Below are 14,085 nucleotides of genomic sequence, written 5' to 3'. Positions count from 1 at the left end.
CAGGCCTTAGTTTGCCTACTCATGTTATATATTATAAAATGCCAGTCCTAGGAGGCTTCAGAACAGAGTTGCTGCCACAGACATTATATATCAGGGGTCAGCAATTTTTTTCAGCAGGGGGCTGGTCCACTGTCCCTCAGACCTTGGGGCGGGGGGGGGGGGTAGATTATATTTTAGGGGAAAAATAAAATGAACAAATTCCTGTGCCCCACAAATAACCCAGAGATACATTTTAAATGAAAATACACATTCTACTCATGTAAAAACACACTGATTCCCAGATTGCCTGCATGCTGGATTTAGAAGGCGATAGGGCCGGATCCGTCCCCCGGGCCTTAGTTTGCCTACCCATGGCCTTAGCTAATCTTTTAGGGAAGGGGAATTCCTGCATCTGGTTCTGGGCACCACAGCTGAAGGAGGACACTGGCAAGCTGGAAGGTGTGCAGAGGTGGTTGATCTGGAAACCAAGCCTGATGAGGAGCAGTTGAAGGAGCTGGCTATGTTTAGCCTGGTAAAGAGGAGACTGAAAGGAGATACAATAGCCATCTTCAAAGATCACATGGAAGATGGAGCATGCTTGTTTTCTCCTGCTCTGGAGGGTAGGACTCGAACCCGTGGCTTCAAGTTGCAAGAAAGGAGATTCCGACTAAACATCTGGAAGAACTTTCTGACAGTAAGAGCTGTTCAGCAGTGGAACAGACTCCCAAGAGAGGTTGTGGGCTCTTCTTCCTTGGAGGTTTTTAACAAGAGGTTGGAGGGCCACCTGTCAAGGATTCCTGATTTTTCTCTGGCATTATGTGTTTTATAAGGGATTTGTACCAAGAAAGGAAAGAAAGAAAGAAAGACAGAAAGAAAGAAGAGTTTTGTACTTTGTATTGCTGATTTTTAGTAGTATTTGTGTATTACACCTGAAAGTGAGGTCCTTCAGTTCACCACCCAGAGAAATGCCATAAATAAATAAGCAATATTGATTAACGTATGGAAGGATGCAGTTTGAATTTTCTGCCTCTGGCACCAAAGCAAAGGTCTAGCACAGTTTAGTACACTTCACACTTCTTATGTCTTACGTGCTGATGACTAAGAATCATTTGCCAAAAACAGCAACTGATAAAACAAAGTTTTTGCATGAAGTGATTTCCCCACCCCATGGCACTATCTCACTATCACAGTGTGATGCAGCAGCAAAAAAAGCTAATGTTATTCTAGGCTGCATCAACAGAAGTACAAACTTGACCACAAACTTGACATGAGCCAACAGTGTGACGCGGCAGCTTAAAAAGCCAATGCAATTCTGGGCTGCATCAATAGGAGTATAGCATCTAGATCAAGGGAAGTAATAAGTGCCACTGTATTCTGCTCTGGTCAGACCTCACCTGGAGTACTGTGTCCAGTTCTGGGCACCACAGTTCAAGAAGGACACTGACAAACTGGAACGTGTCCAGAGGAGGGCAACCAAAATGGTCAAAGGCCTGGAAATGATGCCTTATGAGGAACGGCTAAGGGAGCTGGGCATGTTTAGCCTGGAGAAGAGGAGGTTAAGGGGTGATATGATAGCCATGTTCAATTATATAAAAGGATGTCACATAGAGGAGGGAGAAAGGTTGTTTTCTGCTGCTCCAGAGAAGCGGACACGGAGCAATGGATCCAAACTACAAGAAAGAAGATTCCACCTAAACATTAGGAAGAACTTCCTGACAGTAAGAGCTGTTTGACAGTGGAATTTGCTGCCAAGGAGTGTGGTGGAGTCTCCTTCTTTGGAGGTCTTTAAGCAGAGGCTTGACAACCATATGTCAGGAGTGCTCTGATGGTGTTTCCTGCTTGGCAGGGGGTTGGACTTGATGGCCCTTGTGGTCTCTTCCAACTCTATGATTCTATGATTCTAAGTACAGTGGTACCTCGGGTTAAGAACTTAATTCGTTCCGGAGGTCCGTTCTTAACCTGAAACTGTTTTTAACCTGAAGTACCACTTTAATTAATGGGGTCTCCAGCTGCCACCGCACCACCGCTGCGCGATTTCTGTTGTCATCCTGAAGCAAAGTTCTTAACCCAAGGTACTATTTCTGGGTTAGCGGAGTCTGTAACCTGAAGCGTCTGTAACCTGAAGCGTTTGTAACCCGAGGAACCACTATTAAGGTACAGTCATACCTTGGGTTACAGACGCTTCAGGTAGCGTTTTTTTGGGTTGCGGACCGCCAAAACCCAGCAGTACGGGTTACTTCCGGGTTTCGGCAGTTGCCCATGCGCAGAAGCACTAAATCGCAACCCGCGCGTCCACTGTACTTTTATAGCTCTGTTTAGAGTAGGTAATGTATGGAAGTGAGAGCTGGACCATAAAGAAGGCTGATCGCCGAAGAATTGATGCTTTTGAATTCTGGTGCTGGAGGAGACTCTGGAGAGTCCCATGGACTGCAAGAAGATCAAACCTATCCATTCTTAAGGAAATCAGCCCTGAGTGCTCACTGGAAGGACAGATCCTGAAGCTGAGGCTCCAATACTTTGGCCACCTCATGAGAAGAGAAGACTCCCTGGAACAGACCCTGATGTTGGGAAAGATGGAGGGCACAAGGAGAAGGGGGCGACAGAGGACGAGATGGTGGGACAGTGTTCTCAAAGCTACCAGCATGAGTTTGACCCAACTGCGGGAGGCAGTGGAAGACAGGAGTGCCTGGCGTGCTCTGGTCCAGGGGGTCACAAAGAGTCGGACACGACTAAATGACTAAACAACAACAATTAAACATTAAAAGCCTCCCTAAACAGGGATGCCATTAGATGTCTTCTAAAAGTTTGGTAGTTATTTTTCTCTTTGACATCTGGTGGGAGGGCGTTCCATAGGGCGGGTGCCACCACCGAGAAGGCCCTCTGCCTGGTTCCCTGTAGCTTGGCTTTTTGTAGTGAGGGAACCACCAGAAGGCCCTCGGCGCTGGACCTCAGTGTCCGGGCAGAACGATGGAGGTGGAGACGCTCCTTCAGGTATACTGGACCGAGTAGGTAATGTCTTGATAATATAAATGTTTTAAGTTTTTTATATTAATCCAGCATATTTTCTTTTGATTGTTGAATGATTCTGTGTACATTGCGGCAGCCTTTGGCTATGTGCAGTAAAACTGACTCTGACTGACTGACCAGATGACCCCTGGGGTACATTCCAACTCTACATTTCTGTGCTTCTATGAAAATATAGCTTACAGATAGGCCAGTCAGACTTGAAATAGAACGCTGCAGTGCAGGGTGTCCCTGTTCACTTTCCCAGTTAGTCAGTCAAGCCCTGTTCCACAATACTCCATTGCATTTCTCTTCCTTCCTGTTCCTTCTGTTGACTCCTCTACCCAACTCCCCACCCCAACGGTTGGTCCATATTCTCTGCCCACTGAGCATTTTCAGTCCTCAGTGGGCTGAACTGCAGTCTCCCGCTTTAAAGTTGTTTCTCCTCCAGGTCATTCCACAACAGATCAACGCAAAAAACAAGGGTTTTGCCACCCACCATCTCGGATTTTGATGAAACTTGGTGTACACCCTTCCCTTATGGTTGAAAGAAACCCCCTAAATTTTTTCCCCTCTATCTCAAACGGTTTTGATTTTATAGCACTTCAAAGTTTCGTGAAATCTGTGTTTCTGTCCCTCTTGAGATCCTCGTCCTTGTGTGCATTTTAATTTTTTTCTCCATAACCAATGATAAGATCTCTTTGAAATTTTACACAGAGCTCAATAACATGATGAGGATTTCAGTAAAAAATACACCAGCACTCAAGAGATTTTATATATGCCTTTAAAAATGTATAAATGTAGGGGTTTTTTGGTGGAAAAACTAGGTTTAGAAAACCTACATTTTCAGCGTGAGGGCACAATGGAATCAAAAGTTTCTGATGGTGAAAATTATTGCAAAGACATGCTCTTTCTCAATAAAGAATAAAAATTTATGGGTCTCTTATGTCTTTTTTGGACATCGTGGGGGAAAAATGGCTACTGGGTACAACTTTCCTACAATCCATAGCTGTAATAGAAAAAATTAATGAAACGAAGTTGTTCATCTTAAAATCTAAAATAATATTGATTATTACAGGGGGCGTTTCAAAAGTGCAGACTTGTTTTTCAGTTTTGGGGTATTTAAAACTATGGAAATTGGCTATATCGTGAAATCAATCTAAAAAAAAAAATTGGTCAGAAACTTTAAATGATGACATGTAAGGAAATAAGACCTAGCAAGAAAAAGATTAAAAGAATGTAAAATGATGCATTATATTCAATTTTGCAAGTCCTGCTCATAGCTAACCTGAGTCAGTCATGCCCATTAACTTCCATGAGTCTACTCTGAGGAGGGCTATAACAATGGCTCACAGCTCCCCCCCCCCTTTACCTCCACAAAGAATAATTAGGCTTAACTTCCTGCCTTGAATGGATAACCACTAAAAATATATATATGTGGTTTTGAATATGACCGTGGCGGAACAGAAGGGAGACAGCAGACGCTCAGAACAGGCTTTTCTAAGGGGGGAAAGGTCAAAAAGGAGGTGGAAAAGAAAGAGAAGAGAAAGGAGGGGGATGTTAATAAACAGCCTTTTGGGGGGGGGTTAAAGGGTTTTCTCCGTCTTTTTTTAAGGATTACATCTTAAATTCCAACAAATCAGATTTGGGAGTTACTGAAATTGATCCATCCCTCATCCAAACTTTGCAATACTTGGCTGTCCTGACATCATTTAGATAGTGATCTGTATTATCAGATTAGGGGGGGACCTATTGTTCAGGGCTAGTGAAAGGTTGGGGGGGCCAGAGACCTTGGGGAGGCCAGCAGAATTCGGAACCTTTTAACCTGGCTGAAGCCTGTATGGTCCCTGTTATGCAAATACCCCCCAATCCTCTGCTAAGTTCACTGGAAATAATTTTCTTGAATGACAGGTTTATTCAGCGAGGATTCAGTTGGTGATTAATCCCCCTTTGATCTAGGGAATTTTACTTAACTAGCAGTTACCTCGTTTTGACAAAGTGCAACCGAGATTTTGGGGAGGGGGTAGCAGGGCAGGAGGACGCAGCCAGGGGCTGCTTTTCATTCTCCCGAACCTTTTTCTCTCTCCCCCCCCCTCCAAAAAGAAAAGGGAAAAGGGGGGGGTGAAACCACGGCACCCCCAACTGCGACAAGAAAGGAGTTTGGAATGCCGTCCGCTTGCGGTATTTGAAGGCAAATCCTGAGTTAGAAAGTCAACGGAATGGCAGGTGGCGTTTGGTCCTCACACAAGGGAATGGCCAGCATCCTGGCTTGCATGGGGGGGGGGGTTGTTTGCTGAGGGAAACCGGCCTCATCCAGGGATGACAACCGAGAAACCAAACGGCACGCCCTGAAAGCCCAGGCCAACAAGGATGTCCGAAGCAGAACGGATTCCAACACGGGTTGTGCCCCGTTTTATCCGACGCGGAGCATCAATCGGCCCGTCAAATGAATAGCCATCTTCTCCCTTCGGCACGGCGAGTTAGCAGCCCGGGCAATACAATGATCTTCTCCTCCCCCGGCTCGTCCCCTGCCAGGCTGGGTATTATGGCTATTAATTAAAATTTCCCCATGGTGCCCTCGAAGCAGCCGGCCGAAAATGCAACGCAACGTAAAAATAAAAACCCCAACATAAAATCCATCCATTTGTTTTAGCAAGGAGAACCAAAAATGCATCACGGAACCACCCTGAAACCTGCAAGAAGCAGCGGGCCAGTTTTCCCCACGTCTGGACATCCACATATGGGAGGAAAAGGCTTGGTTTCACCTGGTTTTCTAAAAAGGAGAGGCCAGACCAGCTTTCCTAGGTCTTTCCTAGATGGGACTGCATTACAAAGAAGGCGCTAGTTCTCATGTTGGCCAGGTTGATATCTTTTCCTTCCTTTTCTTATGGGACATAGCCAGGGCTGAATTTAGGTTTGATGAAGCCCTAAGCTACTGAAGGTCATGGGGCCCTTGATATGGCCAGCTGTCCTTTGTCAACAACAAATTGTTGCTGGTTTTGTGTGTGTGTGTGTGTGTGTCTTGAATATATGCTATATGGTAATTTATGCACATCCTATATACAGAAATGGGGACGCGGGTGGCGCTGTGGGTTAAACCACAGAGCCTAGGACTTGCCGATCGGAAGGTCGGCGGTTCGAATCCCTGCAACGAGGTGAGCTCCCATTGCTCGGTCCCTGCTCCTGCCAACCTAGGAGTTCGAAAGCACGTGAAAGTGCAAGTAGATAAATAGGTACCGCTCCGGCGGGAAGGTAAACGGTGTTTCCATGCGCTGCTCTGGTTCGCCAGAAGTGGCTTAGTCATGCTGGCCACATGACCCGGAAGCGGCCAATAAAGCGAGATGAGCACCGCAACCCCAGAGTTGGCCGCGACTGGACCTAATGGTCAGGGGTCCCTTTACCTTTACCTATATATAGAAATAAGCAAACCAGTGATATTTTAGGGAGCAGGTTAGCAGGCAGGGCCCATGTCTTACATCATAGGAGCCTACACAACACAAAACACTGTTGCTGTATGTAGGTTTTAATTTATTTTATTTTATATTTTGGGAATGTATATCCAGGTTTTTTTTCTTTAATTTTTGTGGGGGCCCAAGAGAGTGGGGTCCTAAGCTATAGCTTGTTTAGCTTATACGTAAATCTGGCACTGGGCATAAGGAAGAATCCAGTCATGTAGGACCACAGCTTAAAGTCAATATTTAGGGTTTTAAGAGGACCCTTTGAAGGGTTGTCAGAGGAGAGTCCCCTGCTTGAAGAAGTTATGTTGTTGTTGTTGTTGTTGTTGTAACCTGTCTGTTAACGAGAGACAATGGACTGCGCCTCTGGGGGTGAAGTCAAACTGCTGGAGAATCACAGCGCCTGCTGTGGCTGCAAAGATGGGTAACTCGTAATGGAAGTGATCTCCCCGGGACACAAGCCTGGGCAGCGTGTCTGGAGGTCCTGGGCTGCCCAGACAAGACACACACCCCGAGCCTCACTGATGTGGTCCAAAGGAAAGCTGAGCAACTCCTGCTTGGCTGCAGGAGTTGCTGGAACGAGGCGTACAAGGCTCCATCCAACCGCCTTAGGGACTCCACTCTCGATTTGTGTATTATTATTATTATTATTATGCCGCTGTGGTCTAAACCACTGAGCCTAGGACTTGCCGATCAGAAGGTCGGCGGTTCACATCCCCTCGATGGGGTGAGCTCCCATTGCTCGGTCCCTGCTCCTGCCAACCTAGCAGTTCAAAAGCATGCCAGTGCAAGTAGATAAATAGGAACCGCTCCAGCGGGAAGGTAAACAGCATTTCCGTGCGCTGCTCTGGTTCGCCAGAATCGGCTTGGTCATGCTGGCCACATGACCCGGAAAAAGTGTCTGTGGACAAACGTCAGCTCCCTCAGCCTGAAAGCGAGATGAGCGCCGCAACACCAGAGTCGCCGCGACTGGACTTAACTGCAGGGGTCCTTTACCTTTACCTTTTTTACCGCCCTATACCTGGAGGGTGGTTCACAGAATAAAATCAAAATATAAAACCACAAGTCGGGTCCTCCATCATGGAGGGCACGTGTTGCGGTGAGATCACCAGAAACTGCCTCCCTGTTGTGGGGCGGGACCGTTTTGGATGGCCACAATGCTCCATTAGTTGCCCCTCTGTTGTTGGGGCAGAAATTTGGTCAGTTGGGTTGGCCATTGGCTGCTGAGGGGCTACTTAAGCAGCTGCACGTCGCTGGAGAGTTTCACTTTATTGTGACGTGCAGCGGATCACCAGCCCTCCTCTCCCTATATTTAGAGTTTTTCTTTTGGCCTTGCTATGCCTGTCTAGGGGTCGTCTGTTTTGGAGCAGGGGCCCGGTAGGAAATTTGCCATTTGGCTGATTGGCTGGTGCCACTTGGTTTTTGCCTACTGTGTAGCAAATCGTCACAATTTTGTAAGGTTGGCAGTTAGGCATTTGGTTCAATGTTTTGGGGAGGGGACGTGGTTGGCTGTGCCTGCCCCTCCATCGCTGCTGCTAGGGAATTCCGTTAAATGAATCCAGGGGCTCACCTTGCTTTTGTCCAAATCCTGTCAAGGGGCTAGGGCCACGCCAGAGCCCCTGGGAGCATCAGGAGTGAGCTGTGAGATCGAAGGAGTTCTCGCTCCCCCAGGATGCTCTCCCTTACTGACATACGGTGGTGCCCAGTGTCAGTCCTGTTCCTGCCACCGTGCGGGTTCAGGTAGTCTGGAACCAACACCTAAGCAACCACTCACATGCTGTAATCAATAAAGTGGTAGCCAAAATTTAATGCCAAAAACCTTAAACTAAAATCTGTGTCTATTGTGTCTTCATTTGGGGGTGGTTTTGGGGGTCTTCACAAGCAAAATACCGTATTTTTCGGTCCATAAGACACACCTGACCATAAGACGCACCTAGCTTTTAGAGGAGGAAAACAAGAAAAAAAATATTCTGAATGAAACAGTGGATGTATGAATTTTGTGGTTCATGCTGTGGCCACAGATATGTGATTTAAGGGTGAGTTTGGGGTAGCCCAATGCAAAAATCCTGAGAATCCATGTGGATCCGTGCTTTGTAACCACATTTTTGCAGCCCAAGAAACAATGGATGCCTGATTTTTTTGGTGCAGGCTGTAGCCATGGACATGCTATGTGATCTAATGGTGAATTTGGAGTGACCCAGTGTAAAAATCCTGAGGATCCATGGGCTTTTACCTCCCCGCTTCCAGGCAGCCTCCTTTATCGTGACCCTTATCTCTCTCCCGATCCCACCAATCAGCTGATTCCTTTTAGCACTCCCTTCCCTCTTGTTTGCCTTAGTGTCTTTTCCTTAGCTGGAGCAGTTTTTTGCTCCTCCTTTTCTTCTAACTTCCTCATTGATTTTGTCTTCCTGTCTCCTCTCCTTGCAAGTTTGCTGTTTTTACCTCCCCCCTCCCAGACAGCCTCCTTTATCGCTAGAGTCCTTTATCTCCCTCCCCAATCGCTTGCCGATCAGCTGCTCAGTGGCTTTGTTTCAATACCCCCTTCCCTCTTTCAAAAAAAAAAAAAAAAGCATGATCTGCTTTTTGCCCCTGGGCAATTCGGCTCCAGGGACCACACATTCACTCCATAAGACGCACAGACATTTCCCCTTACTTTTTAGGAAGAAAAAAAGTGTGTCTTGTGGAGCGAAAAATACGGTACATTAAATAAATAACAACAACCCAACAACCTCCCACCTGAAAAAAAATCACATTTTAAAAGGGCATAGGATCCTGGCAACTTTTAAAGTAAGACAATTAACAAACCGCTCATTGGAAAGATCATGATCTCAGAAATGTCTGCAGCAATATTTATTGGCAACCCAATTGGCTGAGTGTATGGTTTACTCCTGTAGCCTTTCTTCTCCCAAAGATGTCCTGCAAGGCAGCAGGTATGGGTTTTTCCTCGGGGTTTACTCCCGAAGCCTTTCTCACGAATGCACATAGCCAGAAGGCAGCTGATCAGAGTTTTCCTTCTTCTAGATGGGCTGCCTTCCCAGTGGACAAGCCCTACCTGCCCCTGAGGGTGGTGTAGAAATATAATAAACAAGCAAGCAAGCAAGCAAGCAAAGCCATCTCCATCTTTCACCTAAGATGCACTCCTCTCTTGTCTTTCACCTGGCTGGGATGAAAAGGGGCAGGCAAGTTTCACCATAGGACTTCAAAAGAAGAGTCTGTTAGATCCAGCATCTTTTTCACCCAGTGGCCAAATGCCCTCAAGGGAAACCCATAAGTTTCCTCTGCCTGAGAGCTATGAATTGCTGCTGGCGGCCAAAGCAGACGATATTGAGTTAGGTGGCCGAAAAAAATTACATATCACTTGGGAAGACAGGTGAACTAATGCCAGTGTACTGGAAGAAGCAAAGTGTCGAAGCAATGATTCTTCATCAACAACTTTGTTGGACTGGTCATGTTGTGCAGATGCCTGATGATCGTCTTCCAAAGCAACTACTCTATTCGGAGCTTAAAAATGGAAAGCGTCATGCTGGCAGTCAACCAAAGGGGTTTAAAGTCTCTCTCAAGGCAAATCTTTAAAAATGTAGTATGAACACCAACAACTGGGAAACACTGGCCTGTGAGCGCTCCAACTGGAGAACAGCCTTTACCAAAGGTGTCATGGGCTTTGAAGACACTCAAATTCAGGACAAAAGGGAGAAACGTGCTAAGAGGAAGGCATGCTTGGCAAACCCTCACCGTGATCAACTCCCACCCGGGAACCAATGTCCCCACTATGGAAGGATGTGTGGATCCAGAACTGGCCTCCACAGTCACGGACTCATTGTTAAACTCATTGTTTATGGAAGACAATCTTACTCTGGTACGAGTGATTGAAGGAGGAGGAGAAGAAGGAGGAGGAGAAGGAGAAGGTGGAGCAGCGATGGGACACAGCACAAGCCAGCTTGATACATCTGCATGGTTTCTCTCTACGCAAATCTCCAGGGCTCCTCTCTCATTTCATGTTGCAGCAGAGGAGAATTGCTGGCTTCCTAGTGGCTGGATTGACACGGCGGGTTGTTGAGGGTCCGCAGCCCCCATCGCCGTCGATTGGGTCAATAATGCATAAACTACGGAGGATTTAAAGCCTAGACAGAAACAGCTTAAGGCCTATTACAGTGTAGTGGGCTTTGCAAATAAATCCCTTTTAAGAAATGTCCAAATCTAGAGTTATATGACAGCTCGCAGGCGAAGGCTGGTAGGAGATCTTGGACGTTGCAGTGTACAAATAAATGCCACTTAGAACGGTGAGTCTCAGGGGTGGTTAACACGCTGTCCGACAGATGTTGTGGGCTGCAACTCCCAGTATCCCTGACTGTTGGTTATGTTGGCTGGGAAACGTAGTGCAACAACATGTCATGAGCCCCAATGAGCTATCAGGACTGGGATCAGGTAGGCAGGATCAGATGGCAGAGAAAGTTATTGTTGTTGTTGTTGTTGTTGTTGTTGTTGTTGTTGTTGTTGTTATTTATACCCTGCCCCTCTGGCTGGGTCTCACCAGCCATTCTGGGCAGCTCCCAACAGAATATTAAAAACGCAGTAAAATATCAGACATTAAAAACTTCCCTAAACAGGGCTGCCTTCAGATGTCTTCTAAAAGTCAGATAGTTGTTTATTTCCTTGACATCTGATGGGAGGGCGTTCCACAGGGCAGGTGCCACCACCGAGAAGGCCCTCTGCCTGGTTCCCTGTAACTTGGCTTCTCACAGTGAGGGAAGCGCCAGAAGGCCCTTGGCGCTGGATCTCAGTGTCCGGGCTGAATGATGGGGGTGGAGACACTCCTTAAGGGATACTGGGCTGAGGCCTTTTAGGGCACCAACACTTTGAATTGTGCCTGGAAACGTACTGGGAGCCAACATAGATCTTTCAGGACCAGTGTTATATGGTCTCAGCTGAACATGGTGACTGAATGGTGGGAATCTGGGTTGGTTTTTTGGGGGGCGGGCTATTTGGGAAGGGGAAGCTGGGATACTGGCTCTCATCTCTGACCCTCCTGCGGAGTGGAAAGCCTGGGGGGGGGGGAGCCAATAATCATTTTATTATATGGAGGATGCAGCCTTGTCAACGAGAATCAGGTGTCATCTTAGCAGATGGGAGCAGAGAACACACCCCAGTGGTGTGCTCACTTGCAAGCTCCCCCAGGAGTCAGTGAGGGGTCCCAACTAGATGCAAAGGCAGACCTAGGGAGGTGCAACCAGTTTGGTTGCACTGGGCCCAGTTTGGGCGCAATGGGCACACAGATTCTGGGGTGCCACAGCAGGTGCCGCCATTATGACATTTGGCAGAAGGTGAGAGGTGGGGGGGCACCGCATTTTGGCATCACGTGGGGCACTTTGAAATTTGTGGCGCCAAGGTCTGCCAATACAAGATGGTTGAAAATAATTTTATCTTGTGTTGTTTTCAAATCTACATCCCAGCAGCTTATAAAATGCCTGACTCTGCAGGGACCGGTAGGATCACCTTGATCACACCTGGGTCCATTCTACTCATGGCACCAGACCCTATGGAATTTTACAGGGCAGTGCCTCACCCCCAAATGGGCATTTGCCCCTCCCCATTGCCCCTGCCTTGTGGAATGCCCTTCCCCATGGCTCATGTGAAGAAGCATCCATCAGGTACTTCAGGTGTGTCTTTTTGCTCAGGTTTTCCCCTACTGCTAAGATTGGACCCTGTGATTGCTGAATTCCTTTTATCTCATTTCATAATACTGTTTTTTTACGTTTCCATCTCTGCTTTTATGGTGCCATATAATTGGCTTTTATGTTGCTTCTCTCCCCCCCCCCCCCCGAATACCGCTCAGAGGTTTTCTAAGCGGTTTAGAAATGCTTTTAATTCATTAAATGCTTTAAACATCAATCCATCGACCGATTGATATTTATTCCAGGCTTCTTAGTCCGGGAGTCAAAGAAAGCATCACATCCCCGAAAGCAGAGGTGGTGAACTGGATCCACCCGGCGGGGGAAAACGGATCCTGAGTTCCAAAGTGCCACTTTGACAGGTGGGCGGAGCAACCCTCCTGTCCATCACCCGACATCACCTTGAAGCCAAGAGATTCAGCTTCAAAGGAATTGGAAGCCCACCTTAGCCTGGTCCTGATTCTCCCTTCCTTGGCTTTTGATCTCAAGCTGCACCTACAAGAGGAGATGTTTAAAGGTTTCAAAGGCTATCTTCCTCTGCAGATTTCCTTGTTTATTTGTACTTTCTTGGGCTCCATGATCACTGCAGATGGTGACAGCAGCCACGAAATTAAAAGATGTCGGCTTCTTGGGAGAAAAGCAATGACAAACCTAGACAGCATCTTAAAAAACAGAGACATCACCTTGCCAACAAAGGTCCGTATAGTTACAGCTATGGTTTTCCCAGTAGTGATGTATGGAAGTGAGAGCTGGACCATAAAGAAGGCTGATCACTGAAGAATGGATGCTTTTGAATTCTGGTGCTGGAGGAGACTCTTGAGAGTCCCATGGACTGCAAGAAGATCAAACCTATCCATTCTGAAGGAAATCAGCCCTGAGTGCTCACTGAAAGGACAGATTGTGAAGCTGAGGCTCCAGTACTTTGGCTACCTCATGAGAAGAGAAGACTCCCTGGAAAAGACCCTGATGTTGGGAAAGATGGAGGGCACAAGGAGAAGGGGACGACGGAGGACGAGATGGTGGGACAGTGTTCTCGAAGCTACCAGCATGAGTTTGACCAAACTGCGGGAGGCAGTGGAAGACAGGAGTGCCTGGCGTGCTCTGGTCCAGGGGGTCACGAAGAGTCGGGCACGACTAAATGACTAAACAACAGCAACAAAAATAACTCTTAGTTACACCTGTCTCTCGGTAGTGTACATCAAGCTGAACATGATGGCGATGCTCTGCCAGAGGCAGCGAGGCTTCTGAATACCAGTTGTGAGCAACCACAAGAGGGGAGAGCTGCTCTCATGCTCAAATCCTGCTCCCTGGTTTCCCACAGGCATCTGGTAGACCGCTGCATATGTCCTCACTCATATGGTGTCCTGAGTGAGGACAAAATTTGGCACCCGTCCCTGAATATTTCTAATATATATGGGGGGGGGGTTGCAACAACAGCCGCACAGATGCTATTGGCCCAGAGATGGAAAGACGTTAATGGATAGGTTTGGTCTTCTTGCAGTCCATGGGACTCTCAAAAGCAGGCATAGGCAAACTCCGGCCCTCCAGATGTTTGGGACTATAATTCCCATCATCCCTGACCAGATAGATCCCTGACCATCATCCCTGTTAGATAGGGATGATGGGAATTGTAGTCCCAAACATCTGGAGAGCTGGAGTTTGCCTGTGCCTTCTGAAGAGTCTCCTCCAGCACCATCATTCAAAAGCATCAATTCTTCGGCGATCAGCCTTCTTTGTGGTCCAGCTCCCACTTCCATACATCACTACTGGGAAACACACCCACCCACCCCATTTTTCCAGTTTCTCCCAGGACTTTCCATCTCTAACTGAGTCTAATCAAGGGTTATTCCACCCTTTTCAGTCCAGCAGGAAATCAGCCCTGAGTGCTCACTGGAAGGACAAATTGTGAAGCTGAGGCTCCAATATTTTGGCCACCTCATGAGAAGAGAAGACTCCCTGGAAAAGACCCTGATGTTGGG

Source organism: Podarcis pityusensis, assembly GCF_964106645.2.
Source record: "Podarcis pityusensis genome assembly, chromosome: 1".
NCBI classification, from domain to species: domain Eukaryota; kingdom Metazoa; phylum Chordata; class Lepidosauria; order Squamata; family Lacertidae; genus Podarcis; species Podarcis pityusensis.
Note: the sequence above shows the minus strand (reverse complement) of the source record.